This window comes from Acartia tonsa, chromosome 6, assembly GCF_053477335.1.
Source record: "Acartia tonsa isolate MP-2025a chromosome 6, ASM5347733v1, whole genome shotgun sequence".
Taxonomy (NCBI): Eukaryota; Metazoa; Arthropoda; class Copepoda; order Calanoida; family Acartiidae; genus Acartia; species Acartia tonsa.
Genome location: NC_137265.1, coordinates 16,660,555 through 16,675,220, shown reverse-complemented (window position 1 = coordinate 16,675,220; position 14,666 = coordinate 16,660,555). Strand labels below are relative to the sequence as shown.

The 14,666-nt window shown below is 31.4% G+C and overlaps 1 long non-coding RNA gene across 1 annotated transcript; it reads right to left on the bottom strand.

The window, feature by feature from the left end:
• Window positions 1-3,391: 3,391 nt before the first annotated feature.
• LOC145322991 (uncharacterized) lies at window positions 3,392-4,735 on the bottom strand. Its single transcript, XR_013880855.1, has 3 exons — window positions 4,560-4,735; window positions 3,881-4,014; window positions 3,392-3,449 (listed from the first exon to the last, which is right to left on the bottom strand). It is a non-coding gene; the product is annotated as an uncharacterized LOC145322991 (long non-coding RNA).
• Between the last annotated feature and the right edge of the window lie 9,931 nt (window positions 4,736-14,666).

Below are 14,666 nucleotides of genomic sequence, written 5' to 3'. Positions count from 1 at the left end.
TCCTCACCCGGCATTACTATTTAAACGGAAGTAAATATTTAATAATTTAAATGATCTTAAAAAGATCTTTTGAATTATATTTTTTTCTTTACATTACCATCACCAAAGGGTTTATTATATGATTACAATTTTAGTTCAATATTTGAACACACAAAGTGTCGCCACAATCGAATTCTTTTAAAACAGAGTTTTCTTAAATTTATTATATCATAAATTTAAATTTTCTTTTTTATGATTAGAAATTAAATACTTCATTATAATGTAAATAGCAACATGAAATGAAAAAAATGAATTTGTTTTTAATAAAGTAAAATAATGGGTCTTATCGTTCTGGGCAATGAGAGTTTATTATGGATTATTGGAGCACTATGAGTTTTCAACGAATAGTCCTTGGAAAACTTGAGCTCGTTTATAGACATTTATTTCCTATATAGATCTGTCATGGATCTTGAAGCAATTAAGCAGGCCATTTTGTACAGGTTAAAAATTGGAAGATTTCATTAAATAAAAGTTATCGCAAATATACTTAGTAAATACTCCCAGGGAGGAAGAGGACAGTGGCAGATAAGTTTTTATATTCCTCTCATGAGATACATCAGGAATATATAATATACTCCCAGGGAGGGAGAGGACAGTGGCAGATAAGTTTTTGTATTCCTCTCATGAGATACATCAGGAATATATAATATACTTCCAGGGAGGGAGAGGACAGTGGCAGATAAGTTTTTATATTCCTCTCATGAGATACATCAGGAATATATAATATACTTAATTCCATGGAGAGAGAGGACAGTGGCAGATAAGTTTTTGTATTCCTCTCATGAGATACATCAGGAATATATAATATACTTCCAGGGAGGGAGGGAGAGGACAGTGGCAGATAAGTTTTTATATTCCTCTCATGAGATACATCAGGAATATATAATATACTTAATTCCATGGAGAGAGAGGACAGTGGCAGATAAGTTTTTGTATTCCTCTCATGAGATACATTAGGAATATATAATATACTTCCAGGGAGGGAGAGAGAGGACAGTGGCAGATAAGTTTTTGTGTTCCTCTCATGAGATACATCAGGAATATATAATATACTCTCAGGGAGGGAGAGGACAGTGGCAGATAAGTTTTTATATTCCTCTCATGAGATACATCAGGAATATATAATATACTCCCAGGGAGGGAGAGGACAGTGGCAGATAAGTTTTTATATTCCTCTTATGAGATACATCAGGAATATATAATATTCTCCCAGGGAGGGAGATGACAGTGGCAGATAAGTTTTTATATTCCTCTCATGAGATACATCAGGAATATATAATATACTTAATTCCATGGAGAGAGAGGACAGTGGCAGATAAGTTTTTGTATTCCTCTCATGAGATACATCAGGAATATATAATATACTTCCAGGGAGGGAGAGGACAGTGGCAGATAAGTTTTTATATTCCTCTCATGAGATACATCAGGAATATATAATATACTTAATTCCATGGAGAGAGAGGACAGTGGCAGATAAGTTTTTGTATTCCTCTCATGAGATACATCAGGAATATATAATATACTTCCAGGGAGGGAGGGAGAGGACAGTGGCAGATAAGTTTTTATATTCCTCTCATGAGATACATCAGGAATATATAATATACTTAATTCCATGGAGAGAGAGGACAGTGGCAGATAAGTTTTTGTATTCCTCTCATGAGATACATCAGGAATATATAATATACTTCCAGGGAGGGAGGGAGAGGACAGTGGCAGATAAGTTTTTGTGTTCCTCTCATGAGATACATCAGGAATATATAATATACTTAATTCCATGGAGAGAGAGGACAGTGGCAGATAAGTTTTTGTATTCCTCTCATGAGATACATCAGGAATATATAATATACTTCCAGGGAGAGAGGGAGAGGACAGTGGCAGATAAGTTTTTATATTCCTCTCATGAGATACATCAGGGATATATATTATACTTAATTCCATGGAGAGAGAGGACAGTGGCAGATAAGTTTTTGTATTCCTCTCATGAGATACATCAGGAATATATAATATACTTCCAGGGAGGGAGGGAGAGGACAGTGGCAGATAAGTTTTTGTGTTCCTCTCATGAGATACACCAGGAATATATAATATACTTCCAGGGATCTAGTAATGGGAATGGATCAAAAATTTAATATTTTAGGGGTGTCAAACCTTGCGGACACGCTTAAAGTGCTTCTTGTAAAGAATTTAGCAGTTGTTGAGAAACTTTGTACATCTTTCAAGAGCTGTACAAGCTGTCTATAATACGATGCGATAGATAACTACTATACTTCCAGAGAGTGAGAGGACATTTAACATTTAGATTAAGCTGCACATTTATATTTCCTTCATTCTTAATATAAAGTAGTAAGGTTTTTTGACTGCAGCTTAATATTAAAAAATCCACTAAACTGACTGTGTCCTTCCCATCCATTCAAATACGAAAAAAGCCCCTAGATCCAAAGGGCGTATCCGCCAGTTTTATATAGGCAACTAAAGGTCAAAATAACAAGTTGGTAGGTAATGAGAGGCATAAATTTTTATAGTCAATTGCCATATCCCTGAGTTTCAGAAAGAATAAGTATCATAAAATATTCTTCCGATCCATCAAAAATATATTTTTAAAAATAAATTTTTAGGCCAGCAAAATTTAAAAATGTAAAAAAGAAAGAAGTTATGATAGTGAAGTGCGGTAGGGGGGTTGTATAGGGGTGTCAACAATCCAATTAAAATATAAATTAGAAGGCCTGCCTTCAACTTTTTAGAACTGCCTGCAACTGTAATAACATTTATTGGCGGACTACCTCTAAGACATATACGTCAAAATTTATTTATATATGTATATTTCTTTGAAATTAAATATTAGTATATTCATTAGTATATATAAACTTCCATACCGTAAGAGATAATGTTTTCTATGCTATTTTAGAATATTAGCTGTTTTGTTTTTATACCATGCCAAATAAAAGATATAAATTGGCAGTTTTGTTTCTCTGCAATTTATCTATTTATTTCTAATAGAAAATAAGATATTACTAATAAGTATTAACCCTTACAGATCGGGCCCCAATTCCCACCTTAATAGATCGGGGGGGGGGGGGGGGGGGAGGGCTCAAAGAGCCCCCCTTTCCCTTTTTATTTTTTTTTCGTCTCCTGTGTCTAGGTCCTGTGATGGGCTGTAACTGCGGTACCCAATATAATATTACAGAAAAACAACAGGAAAACTAATTCTCTCCTCTTTTTTTCTTTTTCTATTTACTTAAAAGATAAGGGGGTAGGGTTTCTGTGTTAAACAAGGTATTTTAAGTGAATATTACGAAAATTAAGTCAGGTAACAGAATAATTTGTAAATTGATTAAATTAACAAAGTTTTAATTTAATCAAATAGTACGGCGTGTAATGCCAGACTTACAGAGTTAAGATTTGTTGCGCTTCTAAAATAAAAACAAGGATAACAACATCAATAAGTAGCGAAACACAACAAGATCATGGATTGAGGATCCACCTAAAAAGAGCAGATATCCAGTGGTCATAAATCAAGAATAAAATCACGAAACCTTTTAAGTATTTATTTTATGTGTTGTAGTATTTGAATTATTGTATAAATAATTATAGACCAACGGTATATTATATGGTATCTTCACAAAAATATCAGCAGTCTATCTAGAATAGCAACCGAGAAAATCACATTTCTCTCAGAGTGTTACGACTTTTTGACGGACTAACATACATTACCTTCACGACCTCAATATCAATTGTGTTATTGGCCATCTAAACCGAAAGCAGTAAATAAAAAATCTCCAGTATTCAAAAAGGGAATATTGATCAAATTGATCAAGTTAATGTTGTTTAAATATTTTGTTGCCTGGTAATAAACTGAGTTTCACAGGTCTCATGTGCTTGCAGCGGATACAAAGCAGAGTTGGTTGTAGTGTGGCTACCATCTTCAGATGTAGTATATCCGTTATACGAGTTTAAAGATTCACATTTCTGTTGTGCCTGGACAAGGGGCATAGTTATTTAGCTTTTTATAATCGTGTTTCTATGAATGTAAACCGCGAATAAAAATCAATATTGTAAAATTTAATTGGAGGTTCCACGAATATATTATAGTTTTTGTAAATATTTTCATTCTCTTATGCTAGTAAAAGTATGCAATTTAACCAGGCTGGCATAGCAGCAGAACCAATGCTTTCTTCTGTTGGTATGGTCAAATTCTCAAACCTATCACCTTATGAAAAAATAATGCTAAGGTAGAGAAAAGGGGTGTAAAACCAAAAGGACTAGTGAGCAGACACCCCCCCCCCTACCTTTAAAAAAATAGATTGAAAATACGCTAGGGTTAATATATTTTTTCGTTTTGTCTAACTACAGTGGGGGTCATAACCAATACAACGTAACCAAAACTGCCATGAAAAAACAACTACACTTAAAAAAATACTTTTCCCATTATCTTTAGAAATTAATGGGAGGAGGGGGTTCTATTCTCGTCTAGGTACTTATAGGGAAACCGTCAATGCTAAAACTAAACTATGCCCACACACCTTTGCTGGTCTTTTGGGTGCTTTGTAGTCTGTCTGAGAGTAATTGATGGATTGGTGGCTGCTCATTCTCATTTCTTTTTAAACAAGCAGCTATAGTTTCTTTTCAAGTCAAATTTCTAGTTAATCTAGAAATTTAAGAAGATTCCCCAAAACCTTACATTCTTTTTCTCTTAAATTTTTCTAAAAAAGTAAATACAATTCAGTATCTTTTTAACTCAACAAATAGTTATGATCTTATAATAATATTTTGCTTTTACATTTTTCCATAATCGGAAAAGTCATTTTACAACAAAAACCTTTTCTGCCATTTATTGTAAAATATTAGGATGTAAACCTTTTGTAATATGGAGGCAAAATAGTTTTAATAGGATGAAGGAATCTTCAATGGCTTTTTTAAACTTATATCTTTAGTAAAATAAAATGCTTAAAATATCTTGTGACTTAAGCTGTTGTCGTTATTGTTAAATTGGAGTCCTTTAAAATAAATACCCTTACCCTAACCAAACAACAAAAGTTTCAACTATTTTTAAATTTTTTAACATAAAAACAAAAAAAGTTTTTTTTACAATAAATTTAAAAAATATCGGAAAATATGTGTATGCCGCACGGCAGTTAAACTGGAAGTGGCGGAACAATTTGTCGGAGAGTCGAGCAAGAGAATATAACCTCTGACAACACGTCCAACGGAGCATGAAATGGCCAACTTGTGCAGTAGAAGTATACTACACTGTGTATATCGGAGAATAGGAATCTACAAGTTATGAATCTCGGATCCAATGGTATTTTCCGCCCCATACTCTCGGTCAATCCACACCCCTTTCTTCCCCCTATTAATAGTTACCTCCCCACCCAAATATATACACATAAAACTCATGATACTGTACGTAAAATAACTCTTTGATAATGAAATCTTTTTGTTGTCATGAAGTATAGTATAGCATATAAGAAAGGATAATATTAGGATGATTAAACCAACAAGTAGCGCAACAAGAACAGTTCTGATTGGATAATAATAGCATACTAGACAGGGTTGATGTATTAGATAAACAAGGATGACAACATCCATAAGTAGCAAAGCACACAAATTGTGGATGGGAATACGTACAAGTAGATTTGAAGTGTATTTATTAAACAAAGAATAGATTTATTGGAGAAAATAAACACGAAACCTTGTTTTATTTTGTATGATGAAGACGGTTAAAGTAAATTACATACTAGATGCACTTAACTATGGGAAAAATATTTTGAAACTGTTAATGCAAAAAAGTTTTAAAATTGGACCAAAAATACCAAAGATATGGGGAAATATGTCAAACATATAAAAATAGCCAAAAACCTGCTAAAAGGCAGTCTGGCCGATATTGTTGTTTTCTTCAAACTACAGAATATTTAATTTTGATATCTTTAACTGAAAAAATCTCGAAAATCGGACCATAAACACCAAAGATAATGTAAAAAAAATATAAAAGTAGCCAAAAACCTGAAAAAAGGCAATCTGACCGTCATCGTTGTTTTCTTCAAACGACGGGAATTTTAATTTTGATATCTTTAACTGAAAAAATTTTGAAAATCGGACCATAAACACCAAAGATATGGGGAAATTTTGAAAATATAAAAATAGCCTAAAACCTGCTAGAAAGCAGTCCGACCGCCATTGATGTCTTAATTGTGCTCCTTAATGATGAGAATGTTGTCAAAAAGTTTCAGCTTTCTACCTTTTATAGGAGCCTAAAAATTCACGTTTTCCCTAATTTATCAATTACGGACGGACAGACGGACGGACATTGTGAATTATAGAGTAGCTTCGCTACTAAAAAGATGCTAAAATACAAAAAAGAGTACACAGTAATTTACCTAAGAGCCAGGATTTCCTAATTTCAATAGTAGGGGAAAAACTCAAATATAATATTATAGATTAACCTACTAAAATATATATTATTTCGTTAAGATTTTATTCTTAATTTATTATTCAAGAGCTTTGCTACTTAATTTTGTTTTCATCATTGTTAAAATAAAAGTAATTTTTGAAAAAGAGAAATATAGTTACTAACTTTGAAATGGCAAAATTAAAAAAAAAGGATGACAACATCCATAAAAGCGAAGCACGGACATTAACACTTGTATAGTGTCAGAACTGAAAAAACAGAATATAAAAGTATTAGAGTCGAAGCAAAATTGTAAGTAAATTTTTTGAAAAACTGCTTGATACAGGATAATGCATACTTACATTTTTAGGACTTGATTATAGAGTTGCTTTGCTTATAATAGTGTACTTTGTTGTCCCAGGAATCAATATACCAAAAATCAGATCAAAATCAATAATAAGATAACATAAAAATTTGTTGTTAAAAAAGTAGAAAAATCAACAGGTTTAAAATGGATGTACGGATAATTATAATGATTATAGAGTTGCTACACTTTCTAATCGTACCTAACTACTACAGGAATCACAATGCAAAGTTTCAAATCGATAGGAAAATTCTAACATGCCTAAACTAACGAAAAAAGCTATCTGTCTAGGACGTACGGACGTACGCACCGACCCTAATTATAGAAAAGCTTAGCTTTTAATAATAGTGAGACAATAATATTATGAATATTTTTGGGATTTCTAAAACAATACATAAAATCTGATTTTCATCATTACAAAATTATATTTTAAATGAGATAAGGGATTTGAAACTTTATAAACAAAATGATGATTAGAGATACCATCTACAAAAATAAATCCGTTTCTCATAAATATTGGTTATACTAATTCTAGAATTCTTGACAATCACGAAACCTTTTGACTTATAAATACTAGTAAAGCTTTAGGATAATTTTAAAGAGTTTTAAAGAAACTCTCGCTGTGCCCAGAGAGGGACTGTAAATAACACTGGTACCCAAAGCTTTATTTCATTTGTTAGAGTGAGGGGTCATTATGCTTGTCATAATTTTGATCCAATTACAAAGATGTCTTATTCCTCCATGACTTAGTGGTAAGCAGGGAAAAGGGAATGTGATTCTGACAAATAATTCTAAAGGAAAATTTCCCCTTTTTTCTCCTTTTTTCTCACCTTCCTACCAACTCCCCTTCAGATACGAGAAAATACAAGTTTAATTCCAACTTTACTCCAACAAAATATTAAATTTTGCGGCATTTTCAATTGGAATTAATTGGCTGAATAGCTGCCTCTGGTGGTGGGAAATTATTTAAAATAAAAGAAATCATTTGTGCAGAAAAATTAATAAATCAGTGCACACAATATATATACTTGCACAGTTTTAACGTCAACTGTTACGTTATTATAAAAAAAAAGGATGATAGCTTCCATAAAGGCGAAGCTTTGTAATCAAAGGACAAACAAAAAGGAACACATTGAGATTGTCATATATAGGTCTAAACAAAATTGTACAAGTTCTGTACTAAGAAAATACTTACATTTTTAAGACTTGATTAAAGAATTTTACAATGTTTTCCTAGGAATCAGATGAATTAGATAAATCAACAATAAAGGTTGTATATGTAAAATGGCAAACCCCCTCCCTAAAAAACAAACATGCATGAAAACCAACAGATACTGAGATATCCTGCATTAAACAAACAAGTTTTTTTAAAAATCATCTCAAAATAAATTTATAAAAAAAATATTTATAAGAAATTAAATACAGCTTGGCTCCGAAAATGTTTGTGATATATGATAAGTTAGCCAATCAGTCGAGCATATCTTACAATAAATTTTAATACACAATTTAATAAAAAAAAACCTCATTTATTAGATTTGCCCCTCTCTCTCACTCCCCCTCAAAGTAAGGTTAAAAAGTATTATTAGTTAAGGATCTAAAGGGATAAAACAATGGCCGATAGATTGATGTACATAGCCCAAAAGATGACATACAAAATTACCCCTTCTGTAGATTAAGATTAGCGGTTGAAAAGTTTGAACTCTCAACACATAAATAACTAACCAATCAAAATTCAGTGAAAGTATTTTTGGGTGTTATACCTCTTCCCGTCTGGTCCATCTTCTATTGATCTAAACCTTTACAAAGGTTCCCTAAAAATTGTGGATTGATCGCGTCGGTCTACCAGTTTTCGAGATCTTTCAAAACATATAAAGACACATACAATAAAGTAGAATTTTTATTATTGTAACTTTTAGTTTTGATGAAAAAACTTCAAAATAGTTGTTCAATTCAATAGAATTATAAAATTGTATGTCGATTTAAAAAAATGGTGGTACATTTATGATCTACTGTTAATTTTAAAGATTCTACAGAATTTTCTTTGTTATTAATTAACAGTGCAAAGAGTTCAATATAATTACTTTTTGTTTTCTTAATTCATGTGTGGCTTAAATATGCAGGATTCAATTGCAGTTATCCTTATATAAAAGCTACATAATGTTTGTCTGTGTGTCTGTCTGTACTAAAGGATCTCGCTAACCACTAAATCGACAACGTTATCCTTTTCAATAGCTTCTCATAGGTCCTTGGAAGATTTGCTACACTTTTTTGGGGGAGGGTACCACCACGCTCCCGACAGAAATCGCCTTAGACAATATGACTCCAATTTTTTTTTCTTTTGCTTTTAAAAACTAAATTAGAAATTTGTTGTTTCCAATCTAAACGTTTTCAAACGTTTCATCAAATAATTCTTATCTAGAGAATGGATAATTTAATCATCTTTTGGGGTGATTGTACATATATAAATTTATCATCCATTATCTATCCCTTTAGATCCCTGTTTTCATATATATTTCCAAACAAAAGTGAAGAAATGGCAAAAAATAACGGAGATTTTAATTTAAAAAGAAAATGCACTACTTAATAAGTATAGCTCCCAGTTGAAGACATTAATTTTACAAAAAGCTACTCTATGACTCTATAGAGGACAGGATACTATACAGATCTTATTTTGAAGTATCTCTGAACAAATCTGGCAAGGCATGGTGAAACGCCGTTCATACTCCTAACCCTTTGATTGCATAAGCCTTTTCTGATATTACTGTGAATGGTAATGAGTTGCGCCTGTTGAGGGTCAAGGAATTCCTCCCACAATAACTTCTTACAATTAGAACTATTTTTATCGTCATTACAGAATTTTTCTTACATTGTTATAAGAATTGGAAAAAATAAATTAAAATTTAATTAAATTATACTGTTGCGCTACTTATAGATTTAATGTATGGTTACTTTTTATTTCTTTTAACGCCGTCAAGTAATTGATTTTTTTATTGTGAGAAATAGTTTAAGTAATCGATATATTATTACTTGGATGTTGCACCAGTTTATCATGTAATAAAGTAAAACTTGTAGCTGGCTAAATTAACGATACCCCCCATCTACCCCCTTTACGTAATCCCCTCCCCTCCTACTGGATGATATAGTTATATAGTTACTAACTTTGAAATGGCAAAATTAAAAAAAAAGGATGACAACATCCATAAAAGCGAAGCACGGACATTAACACTTGTATAGTGTCAGAACTGAAAAAACAGAATATAAAAGTATTAGAGTCGAAGCAAAATTGTAAGTAAATTTTTTGAAAAACTGCTTGATACAGGATAATGCATACTTACATTTTTAGGACTTGATTATAGAGTTGCTTTGCTTATAATAGTGTACTTTGTTGTCCCAGGAATCAATATACCAAAAATCAGATCAAAATCAATAATAAGATAACATAAAAATTTGTTGTTAAAAAAGTAGAAAAATCAACAGGTTTAAAATGGATGTACGGATAATTATAATGATTATAGAGTTGCTACACTTTCTAATCGTACCTAACTACTACAGGAATCACAATGCAAAGTTTCAAATCGATAGGAAAATTCTAACATGCCTAAACTAACGAAAAAAGCTATCTGTCTAGGACGTACGGACGTACGCACCGACCCTAATTATAGAAAAGCTTAGCTTTTAATAATAGTGAGACAATAATATTATGAATATTTTTGGGATTTCTAAAACAATACATAAAATCTGATTTTCATCATTACAAAATTATATTTTAAATGAGATAAGGGATTTGAAACTTTATAAACAAAATGATGATTAGAGATACCATCTACAAAAATAAATCCGTTTCTCATAAATATTGGTTATACTAATTCTAGAATTCTTGACAATCACGAAACCTTTTGACTTATAAATACTAGTAAAGCTTTAGGATAATTTTAAAGAGTTTTAAAGAAACTCTCGCTGTGCCCAGAGAGGGACTGTAAATAACACTGGTACCCAAAGCTTTATTTCATTTGTTAGAGTGAGGGGTCATTATGCTTGTCATAATTTTGATCCAATTACAAAGATGTCTTATTCCTCCATGACTTAGTGGTAAGCAGGGAAAAGGGAATGTGATTCTGACAAATAATTCTAAAGGAAAATTTCCCCTTTTTTCTCCTTTTTTCTCACCTTCCTACCAACTCCCCTTCAGATACGAGAAAATACAAGTTTAATTCCAACTTTACTCCAACAAAATATTAAATTTTGCGGCATTTTCAATTGGAATTAATTGGCTGAATAGCTGCCTCTGGTGGTGGGAAATTATTTAAAATAAAAGAAATCATTTGTGCAGAAAAATTAATAAATCAGTGCACACAATATATATACTTGCACAGTTTTAACGTCAACTGTTACGTTATTATAAAAAAAAAGGATGATAGCTTCCATAAAGGCGAAGCTTTGTAATCAAAGGACAAACAAAAAGGAACACATTGAGATTGTCATATATAGGTCTAAACAAAATTGTACAAGTTCTGTACTAAGAAAATACTTACATTTTTAAGACTTGATTAAAGAATTTTACAATGTTTTCCTAGGAATCAGATGAATTAGATAAATCAACAATAAAGGTTGTATATGTAAAATGGCAAACCCCCTCCCTAAAAAACAAACATGCATGAAAACCAACAGATACTGAGATATCCTGCATTAAACAAACAAGTTTTTTTAAAAATCATCTCAAAATAAATTTATAAAAAAAATATTTATAAGAAATTAAATACAGCTTGGCTCCGAAAATGTTTGTGATATATGATAAGTTAGCCAATCAGTCGAGCATATCTTACAATAAATTTTAATACACAATTTAATAAAAAAAAACCTCATTTATTAGATTTGCCCCTCTCTCTCACTCCCCCTCAAAGTAAGGTTAAAAAGTATTATTAGTTAAGGATCTAAAGGGATAAAACAATGGCCGATAGATTGATGTACATAGCCCAAAAGATGACATACAAAATTACCCCTTCTGTAGATTAAGATTAGCGGTTGAAAAGTTTGAACTCTCAACACATAAATAACTAACCAATCAAAATTCAGTGAAAGTATTTTTGGGTGTTATACCTCTTCCCGTCTGGTCCATCTTCTATTGATCTAAACCTTTACAAAGGTTCCCTAAAAATTGTGGATTGATCGCGTCGGTCTACCAGTTTTCGAGATCTTTCAAAACATATAAAGACACATACAATAAAGTAGAATTTTTATTATTGTAACTTTTAGTTTTGATGAAAAAACTTCAAAATAGTTGTTCAATTCAATAGAATTATAAAATTGTATGTCGATTTAAAAAAATGGTGGTACATTTATGATCTACTGTTAATTTTAAAGATTCTACAGAATTTTCTTTGTTATTAATTAACAGTGCAAAGAGTTCAATATAATTACTTTTTGTTTTCTTAATTCATGTGTGGCTTAAATATGCAGGATTCAATTGCAGTTATCCTTATATAAAAGCTACATAATGTTTGTCTGTGTGTCTGTCTGTACTAAAGGATCTCGCTAACCACTAAATCGACAACGTTATCCTTTTCAATAGCTTCTCATAGGTCCTTGGAAGATTTGCTACACTTTTTTGGGGGAGGGTACCACCACGCTCCCGACAGAAATCGCCTTAGACAATATGACTCCAATTTTTTTTTCTTTTGCTTTTAAAAACTAAATTAGAAATTTGTTGTTTCCAATCTAAACGTTTTCAAACGTTTCATCAAATAATTCTTATCTAGAGAATGGATAATTTAATCATCTTTTGGGGTGATTGTACATATATAAATTTATCATCCATTATCTATCCCTTTAGATCCCTGTTTTCATATATATTTCCAAACAAAAGTGAAGAAATGGCAAAAAATAACGGAGATTTTAATTTAAAAAGAAAATGCACTACTTAATAAGTATAGCTCCCAGTTGAAGACATTAATTTTACAAAAAGCTACTCTATGACTCTATAGAGGACAGGATACTATACAGATCTTATTTTGAAGTATCTCTGAACAAATCTGGCAAGGCATGGTGAAACGCCGTTCATACTCCTAACCCTTTGATTGCATAAGCCTTTTCTGATATTACTGTGAATGGTAATGAGTTGCGCCTGTTGAGGGTCAAGGAATTCCTCCCACAATAACTTCTTACAATTAGAACTATTTTTATCGTCATTACAGAATTTTTCTTACATTGTTATAAGAATTGGAAAAAATAAATTAAAATTTAATTAAATTATACTGTTGCGCTACTTATAGATTTAATGTATGGTTACTTTTTATTTCTTTTAACGCCGTCAAGTAATTGATTTTTTTATTGTGAGAAATAGTTTAAGTAATCGATATATTATTACTTGGATGTTGCACCAGTTTATCATGTAATAAAGTAAAACTTGTAGCTGGCTAAATTAACGATACCCCCCATCTACCCCCTTTACGTAATCCCCTCCCCTCCTACTGGATGATACTATTGACCAATAAATGAGGTCCATATTAGTAACATAACTTTACCTTGTCAATATATCCATGTATAACCTATATCCATTGTTTCAGTGCAATATTTACAAAGGCAAACGCGTATCTTTTGTTTAAACAATAAATACACAAAGTCTAGATCCTTAATATTTTAATTGGACCAATAGGAAAACAGTGTAAGAACATTCTGACTACATTATTGGATAGAAAATGTTCTTGTTTTGACAATAACTTTTTAATAATATCCATATAAGAATTCAATTATATTGATGAACTAAAAATTCCTTCGCTCGTATTATTAGATCAAACCTTCTATAAGTAAAATTTAAAAAATCTTCATTTGCTAAAAATATTTCTTTTAAGTTCGGCGAATTTTTTGTCCTAATTAACATTCAGGGCAATAAATTTATTATTTAAACGCTTGTCTCAATGAGGAGAAACTAAGCCAAGCTTTTTGAAAATAAGTTGCATGCATATCTTGGAACGTAGACGAACAAGGATGACAACATCCATAAAAGCGAAGCACTGAAACGGTAGGACAAACGGACACTAACACTTGTATAGTGTCAGAACTAAATAATCAGAATATAAATGTATAAATGTCGAAGCAAAATTTAAGTAAAATTGTTGAAAACTGCTTGATACAGAATAATGTTTATGGACATACTTACATTTTTAGGACTTTACTATAGAGTTGCTTCGCTAATAATATTGTACTTTGTTGTCCCAGGAATCAGTATACCAAAAATCAGATCATTCAGATTATTACATAAAAATTTGTTGTTAAAAAAGTTAAAAAAATCAACATGTTTAAAATGGACGTACGGACATTCTGGTAATGATTATAGAGTTGCTACGCTTTCTAAATCGTACCTAACTACTACAGGAATCACCATGCAAAGTTTGAAACCAATAGGACAATTCTAACATGCCTAAATTAGCGAAAAAATCTATCCGTTACGGACGGACGGACCGACCCTAATTATAGAAAAGCTTCGCTTTTAAAAAGAAGATAACTGATAAAGATAGATATACAGACAGATTACAAAGACCCAGCACACCTCAAATATATGCAAGTTTAACAAATACAAAAGTCGAATAAGATTCATTAAAAATGCTGTTATTAAAAGTAGAAATAATGGATTTAAAACTGTTTGTTTTGTATATTGAAGTAAACCAACCTCTTTAATATATTTGTATGTTGTAATACTCGTGGCAGACGTTTGTTTCAAATATAAACTGTACAATATTGGATCTGAATTATTCCATCATCGACAGACACTTGTAGAGTCGTCTCTGAATAATGATAACATTTAAAATTTAAAGCAAAGACGATTTGATCGTATAGTAGCTTTGTAACGATACACAAATAAAATAAGTTTTAAACAATCAA